Consider the following 8,269-nt stretch of genomic DNA (forward strand, 5'->3'; position numbering starts at 1 on the left):
AACAATAATAGAGATAGAGGTCAAGGAAAGGACAATAACAACAAGTCACAAAAGCTCACAAAAGATCTATAAGTACGACAATAACAGCTCAAGGTAAAGGCATGAACGTATACACGGGAAATACATATCACATCATAATGCATGTCCCTCATCCTCACCTACACGGAATCACCCATCGTGCCATGATCTCACGATAATATAAAAGCATAACAATATAAATGACATGGCACGGCATCACCCTTCGTGCTTTAACTCTCAAATGATATGGCACGGCATCACCCTTCGTGCTTTTACTCTCAATAATGTGGCACGAAATCACCCTTCATGCTTTTACTCTCAATAATGTGGCACGACATCACCCTTCGTGCATTACACTCTTCCTTACCAAGCATATATATATCAACAACAACCAAGGAAGGAAACATAAATAACGTCAAGGAGAGTGTTTAAATGAATATTCCAAACAATACTTTCCAAGCCAACAATAATTCAATAACCCTCAAGAACCGTATTATTCAATTACTTGAACAAATCTCACGAATGATCAATAATAAAAGTATAGAATCTAGTATCTCACGAATATTGGCTGTAGCAAAGTATTAATGACTACGCATAGTGATGACCGAATTAGACACATCAGTGTATTCTCAGAATCCCATCAAATTTTATCAAGTTATGATAAGCTAAGTCTTGATTTCTAACTTTAAATACTACGTTCATAGTATCTAGGAGTCAAGTAAGGCATGAAGCAAGAAGGTCACGTAATTCTAAAAGACACAATTGTAACATAATCTACCTCCGAGCATGATTAACCCTGGCACATACATATACGTTTGTCATCTCATATATGTATCACCCCCTCATGTAGCAAACAATGTCAAATAGTAGGAAAAATTCCCTCAACAAAGTTAGGCAAGACACTTACCTCAATTCGACTAACTCAATACTCAAATTTAGATTTTTCCTTTACAAATTCACCTCCACTTGATCAATCTAGCCAAAGACGACTTGAATACATCACACAATGCAAGAGAAAATAATTTTCATTTAATAGACCTATGATTTTTATACAATTTCTAAAAAGTCAACAAAAGTCAAACCTCGGGCTCGCCTGGACAAAACCCGGGTCCAAGGATAGGTCTTGACTACCCATTACCTCACGAGTCCAAATATGTATTTTGTTTTCAAATCTGAATTCTTTTCGACTCTCAAATCCCAAATTTTCATTTTTTCAAAACTTTGACAAAATCCCCAAAATTTTCCCTAGATTTCTCATGAACTTGATGTTAGATCTTATGTATAATCATGAAATGTAGTTGATAATTTATTAGAGGTACTTACCCGGTGATTTGGTATGAAAATCCCTTTATAAAATCGACTCCCATCGAAGTTATGGTTAAAAATATAACAAAATGAAGCTAAGTCTCGAAATTCTCATCTATATGCAGCCTGCAGATGTCGCATTTACGACAAAGGGTTCGCAAATGCGAACCCTGCAAACGCAAAAAATTTATCGCAAAAGCGAAGTTCTGAAATGCCTTCGTAAATGCGACCAAAAAGTTCGCAAATGGGAACACTGGACCTCGCAAAAGCGACTAGTTGGTCGCAAATGCAAACTAACCCAGCTTAGGCCTTTATCGCAAATGCGATACTGAGTCCGCAAATGCGAACTCAACAGGCCATGCAAAAGAGGCAAATTCTTCGCAAGTGCGAGTCCTTTCCCCAGCAACCCAGCTTTGCAAATGCGAGGCTGCTTCGCAATTGCGATTGTTGCAATTGCAATAGTCTCACTTGCGACAAAAATATCGCAAATGGGATGACACGAGTACCAGCACTCAAAAATCATGAAAAGCCATTCCAAAACCAATCCGAAACTCACCCGAACCCCGAGGCTCCAAACCAATCATGCAACCAGGTCCGGAAACACAACACGAACTGGCTCGCGCGATCATATCATCAAAATAACCTCTAAAACCACGAATCGGACGCCAAAACACATGAAGATCAAACTAAACTTCAAGAATTTCTAGAATCGCAACCAAGCGTCCGAACAATATCAAATCAACTCCAATTGACCTCAAATTTTGCACACAAGTCGAATTTAACATTACGGACCTACTCCAACTTCCGAAATCAGAATCCAAACCCCATATCAAAAAGTCCACTCCCGGTCAAACTTCCTAAAAATTAAACTTTCACCAATTCAAGACTAATTCAACTACGGACCTCCAAATTACAATCCGAACGCTCTCATAAGTCCAAAATAACCCAACGGAACTAACGGGACTAATGGGACTCCATCCCGAGGTCAAATGCTAAAAGTCAAACTTGGTCAACTCTTCCAACTTAGAGCTTAAATATGGAAGTTCATTCTTCCAAATCGATTCCGAATAACTTGAAAACCAACACCAATGATTTACGCTCTGCGTATCTGATGTGTGCTTCAGTGTATTGGAATGCTGATCAGAGGCGGGCGATGGTAGAAGGAGGTAAGAGCCGAGTTAGGCGATCCAGCAGCTCTAGGAGTTCCCGTTCTCACGCCCAATACACTGACAACTCCATCATATGAAATGGGTTCAAGGTCCAATTATGAAACCCTTGAAAAAAGAGGATGAATCGAAATATTGATGCTACACCAGAACTAGATGCAAAGAACCAACCAGACTGACCCAGTGGATAAATCAGCCAAGTCATAATAATCATGCGGAGATACTCGAGCCCTCAAAATGTCGAGCGAAGTGCAGATACTCAAAATGACCAGTCGGGTTGTTACAGATGACGATGCCTTCTTCGACACCGGTAAATAACCAAGCTGGGTGACACCTCCCAAAGCAGAAAACTCTACCCAATCCAAGAAGCCGTGGATATCAACCGCCCCTTAAGGACCCTCGCAAGAGAGACCTTCCAACATATTGGCCTCGCGATCATGGGATCCAAATATTGCGGGGATTCAAAAATATCAATCACTCCGAGATCGTCCCTCGGGATATCTTAATCTACTGGAGAAGCCTCAACCCTGGTTTCTCCCTCGACCGTCTTAGCTTGAGACAGAGTGGCCTCAACTCCTTCCGGTTCAGGAACTTCGGTCAAGGCTACTGCATCAACCTTCTTCGGCACAGAGGACTTTTGTATCGAAGCACCAGCCCGCACACGAGCTACCAAATTTGATTCCTCTTCTTCTTCATCTTCGAACTCGTCCCTTAGTTGACGGACTGATTCTAAAGATAGAGTGATAGTGCTCCCCTTTGTTTTACGGGCTTGTTTTTTCTTTGGCATTTTCTTTTCTGAGTACAGGGGACTCGGAGCCCCTTTTCTCTTCTTCTCTTTGGCCTGCTTCGGAGCAGATGGTTGGGAAAGGATTTCTTCTTCAGATAGGGGCCTCATTTCCAGATCCTTCCCAAGGCCCACCGAGTAAGAAAGACGAGTGAGCTCGAGAAAGTGGCCCGAATGATAACTGTTCAAAGAAAGAAGCTTACCATGATTGCGGGCCTCCCATCGACCCTTTGATAATTCCATCCAAGAATGCTCGGAGGACGGTCTCCGCAATACTAGGATCTCGACCCATTGCTTGAGATCAGGGATCACCTCCGGCGCTTGGGCCACAGCTACAACACCAAAAAATATAGATAAGGAAAGGAGATAAGAAGTAAAAATAGTAAAGTTAAAAAGGTAAAGTACTACTCACGATTCATGTTCCATTTCTTAGGATACGGCATTTCTTCAGCAGGGATTAGGTCCAAAGTCCTTATTCGGACAAATCGGCTCATCCAACCTCGGTCGCGAGATTTGTCTATGCTAAAAAACGGGGCCTTAACGGTCTGGTGAACAAACTTGATCAACCCTCCAATAGAGTCGGGAACTGTAAAGGCGCATAAGGTGGTCGACGGTGAAAGGACATCCCTCAATTTTGCACACGAAGAATCGGAGAAGGATCACTATTCTCCAAAAAGAAGGATGGATCTGGCCGAGTGTCACGTCATACCTCTTGCAGAAGGCGACAATGATAGGGTCTAAGGGACCCAATGTGAAAGGTAAGTGTCAACACTTAGGAAACCCTCCACATGGGTAGTGGTCGACTCCTCAAGCGAAGGTACCACAACATGTTTATCGACCCAATGGCACTCTTCTTTAGCTTTGTTAAAGAGGTCATCGATTATCGTGCATATGTACCTCAAAACTGGTTCGCATCTACCAGGTACCGAGGAGGTTTTTGAATCCTAAAATAGGCGACAGTAGGGCAACCTCCCGGAACGAAATCCTCAAGGGGAGGCTCCACCACAACTCCATCGCTGGTGAGCTGTGAAAAAGAGACGGTCTCATTCTGTGGTACGGTTTTGGAAGTTTTTGCCATTGTAAAGTAGAAAATGACGGAATTAGGGTGATATGCGATTTGCTTAGATTCAAGAGATATGAGAGCAAGAGTTATAAAGCAAAGAGATTTCAGAAGAGAAGCAACAATGTGAAGAAATTTGAGCATAAAAGTTTAAGTGGAAGAAGGTTGTGGTACTTATAGCTTGCTGGAGGTGGTTCAGATCTGATGGTGGCCGACCCACAACTAACAGGCATTTAATGCCTTGGTAACCGAACTGACCGGACATTTTAGTACCCACTTGTCTCTAATGTCATAATCACGCTCGTCGCTTACGTCACGGCACATCGAGACGGGATTGGAAAAATTCATGTCGTTTCTCATCGTCTTCTCTCCGAGAAACGAGAGGACTGTCTGTATACGGTCAAATTCGGGCTTGCCCTTTCTGTGCGACTGATCAAGACTGGATCGCGATAAGCCAAGTTCAACCTCGATTTATATCGAACTATGATGAAAAGATAAGTTGCAAAGCTCGTGGCCTTGAGACTGATTAAGACTCAGACCGATTAAAATTGAGATCGACCAAGATCCAGCGTGAATCCCGGTACGTATCAAGAAGAGGCCGATTAATTAGCCAATCATGGGATTTCTTACCTCATATAAAATTGTACTTAGAGTAGGACTCCCCTACAATATAAAGGGGAGTCTGATCATTTGTAAAGACATCATATTCACGCCATGCAAAGCAATATACTGTCATTCTCTTGTTATCATTGTCTTGTTATTCTGTTCTTAAGCCATTTTATACATATTCGGTTAAAGGGTAACCAAACTCGAGGGCCAAGGCTATATAATTTGTGTGGTTTGCATTTATTCTGTAACTGTGAGTTTCAATACTTCCTAATTCTTGTTAATTTGTATCATGTTATATCACGTATCCTTAAAACCGTGTATGTAAGGCCCCGTGAAAATTTCTACTCAAAACCTAGTAGCTCGCTGCGGTTCGGACCCTTTGTACTAATCTAAGCATTTAAAAATCAAGAATCAATGTTTTCCAGAAAAGTGCTATTATGCGATTCAGAGTGCGGTCGCAAATCAAGTATGCAGACTGCATTTCTACCGCAAAGTGAGTCAGTGTGTTAGTCAAATTTGAGGTCAAAATGCGGTCCATTATGCGATCGCATAACTGATATGCGGACCGCATAGTCGTCGCATAATCATCTTGGAATTTTGCAAAGGACAGTTATGCGGTGCATTATGCGACCGCAGAACGCGTATGCGGACCGCATTTCTGCCGCAAACTCAGACAGAAGGGTCAGATACTTGGAGCACTTTTGCGATCCATTCTGCGGGCCGCATTTCTTCTTTGCGATCGCAAATGCGATCGCATACCTGACTCGGGGCTCCTATTTTTCTAAATTTTAAACCCGACCCCTTCTTCAATAAAACACCCCAACCCCTTATTTTAACATATTTTCTAAACAAACTAGAGAGAGCGGAGAGAGAGTCCTTGAGAGAGGAAGTCCTACCTTCATCAATTTGATTTTTCAAAGTCACCCGGGTCGGGAAATTTCAAGCAATTATCTTCATCTTCGTTCTTGCAGGTAAAATCCCCAACCCTTTTTCATTGGTTTTCATATTTAAACAAAAAGGGGGTTCTCATAAATTGATTCTTGAAAATATAAGTTGAACCATACATGCATGTTCTTTAATATCTAAAATCTAGTAAGAGGAATTGGGTAGGAGTAAAGATTTGCAAAAAGGAGCGGTTGATCACCCAAATAAAGTTCGGGTAGTAATTGTGAACTGCAATTCAAGGATATATGTGTTAACTTGTGAACTAGATTGACGGTACTAGGCTTTTTGGTGAATTAAAAGTAGAAGTTAATAAGGGAAATTCGACTCCAGGTATGTATGGCTAACTTTGACCCTTGTAAAGTCATCTTGTTTGGTTTACGAGTATTTGGTATGTGATACCTATGTGGTCTACTTGTGAGTTCTTGTGATTGATATGCCTTGAATGTTGATGGTTAAGTCTCTCGATATAATGGCGTAAGTAAATGGCAACAAACCAAGTGTGTGTGTGTGAATGTGTTTATGTGGTAAAAGCTGTGTAACAAATGATGGAAAGAAATCGTGATTGATGCAATTGAACCAACTGTGGTAATATCGTATGTGACTTGTCGTGGGCAATTATCGTTGTGACTTAAATTGTATGCGGGTTGTTTTATATGATGGAAATTGTATTGATGGCTATGAAAATTCTTTTTGATTTGTTGTTGTTGTTGTGTGAAATGTGATTGTTCGGTGGGATCGGGTTGCGCGCCGCAACACGAAGTAATAAGGTGTGGGTTATGGTGATAAGGGTGGCCGAGGTAATAAGGGTGGAAAAGTGATCATAATCACTATTGAAATGAAAATATGAGAAAGTTGTGAAATCATTGATGTGATGAAATAATGTTGAAAGGGGAAAAGGAGAGATTGTGAAACTTGTTTGGCTTTTGTTATTCCTTTCGTGTGCATTTGATTGTTGATTCTATTAATGTTTGTTATTTGTGTATTGATTGATTCTACTTGGGGTAAAGCTTGTTCATACATACCAGTATAATTAAAATGTACTGACGTCCCTTTTGCCGGGGGCGCTACATTCGTGTTATGATTGTAGGTGGTTCAATAGCAGGTACTCCAGTCCACCGACAGTAGCACTCCTTCACTTTCCGTCAGCTGAATTGGTGAGCCCCTTTCCTCTCGGGGACCTGCGTGGCTCATGCTGCTTTTCTTCCCCGAGTCTTATTTTTGGTATTTGTGTAAGGTATAGCCGGAGCCTTGTTACCGGCAAGTATTATATAACTCTTTTGTATCCTTAGAGGCTTCGTAGACAGGAAATGTGGGTTATGTACTTATGTATCTTGTATTTGGATAGTGTAACTTGTAAACCTCGCTAAGTAACCATGTATGTTATGTATATTTCATAAAAAGGTATTTAAATTATAAGTAGTCATTTCCTTTGATAAATGAGAAATGAAAACACGGGGTAGCACGTGGGATAGGAAAGGCACCCAGGTACGCTTGACTGGGGCTACCCGGTCGAGTGCAGCTCGCGCCCCATAGTTTTGGGGTGTGACAAACATGGTATCAGAGCGTAACGTTTTAAAAGTGTCCTAGGACGTCTCGGAGCTGTGTCTAGTAGAGCCCTTCTTATCGGTGTGTTGTCGACCACATCTATAAGTAGGGGGCTACATGGACATTTAGGAAATTACCCTCTTCTTTGTTATTCTATATCGTGCGTTGAAGTGAAACGTGAAAGTATCTATGTCTAACTCGTGCTCTGTTCCGAATTTTTCAGTAATGGCACCTAAGAAGAGAGCTAGACTCGGCCTTGGGGCCAATGCCAGCCCAAGTGTGGCTATGAATCATGTACCTGATGCCGTGGGAGAGAGTGACTCCCCGGTCTTGAATCTACCTGGCCCATCTATCCCAGACCAAAGTGTTCCCGTTCCTGCTACGGCAGAGGGTGCTACCATCACTCCCGCCGATATTCCTGATTCTGATGCAGTTCCAGCTTCCGATCCCGGGGTTCCTGATGGGGACCTTAGAGGAGCCATCTGTATGTTGACCCAGTTAGTGGCTGCTCAGGCCCAGAGATCTCATGATGACCCTGTATCCTCCAGCGGATAGGGAGATTCCGCCAGCTCCAGAGTCAACCAGTTTCTACGGTTAGCCCCTCCAGAGTTCTCAGGCACAGACCAGAGGCCGATCCGCAGGATTTCCTTGATGAGATGTATAAGACCCTTCGGGTAATGAAGGCTTCGGAGACAGAGGGAGTTGAGTTGGCTTCATACAGGTTGAGGGGAGCAGCGTATTCGTTGTTCGAGATGTGGGAGGATTCCCGTGGAGAGGGAAGACCTCCGGCTAGATGGGATGAGTTTGTAGATGTATTTATGGACCACTTCTCGCCTG

This window comes from Nicotiana attenuata, unplaced genomic scaffold (genome assembly GCF_001879085.1).
Source record: "Nicotiana attenuata strain UT unplaced genomic scaffold, NIATTr2, whole genome shotgun sequence".
NCBI classification, from domain to species: Eukaryota; Viridiplantae; Streptophyta; class Magnoliopsida; order Solanales; family Solanaceae; genus Nicotiana; species Nicotiana attenuata.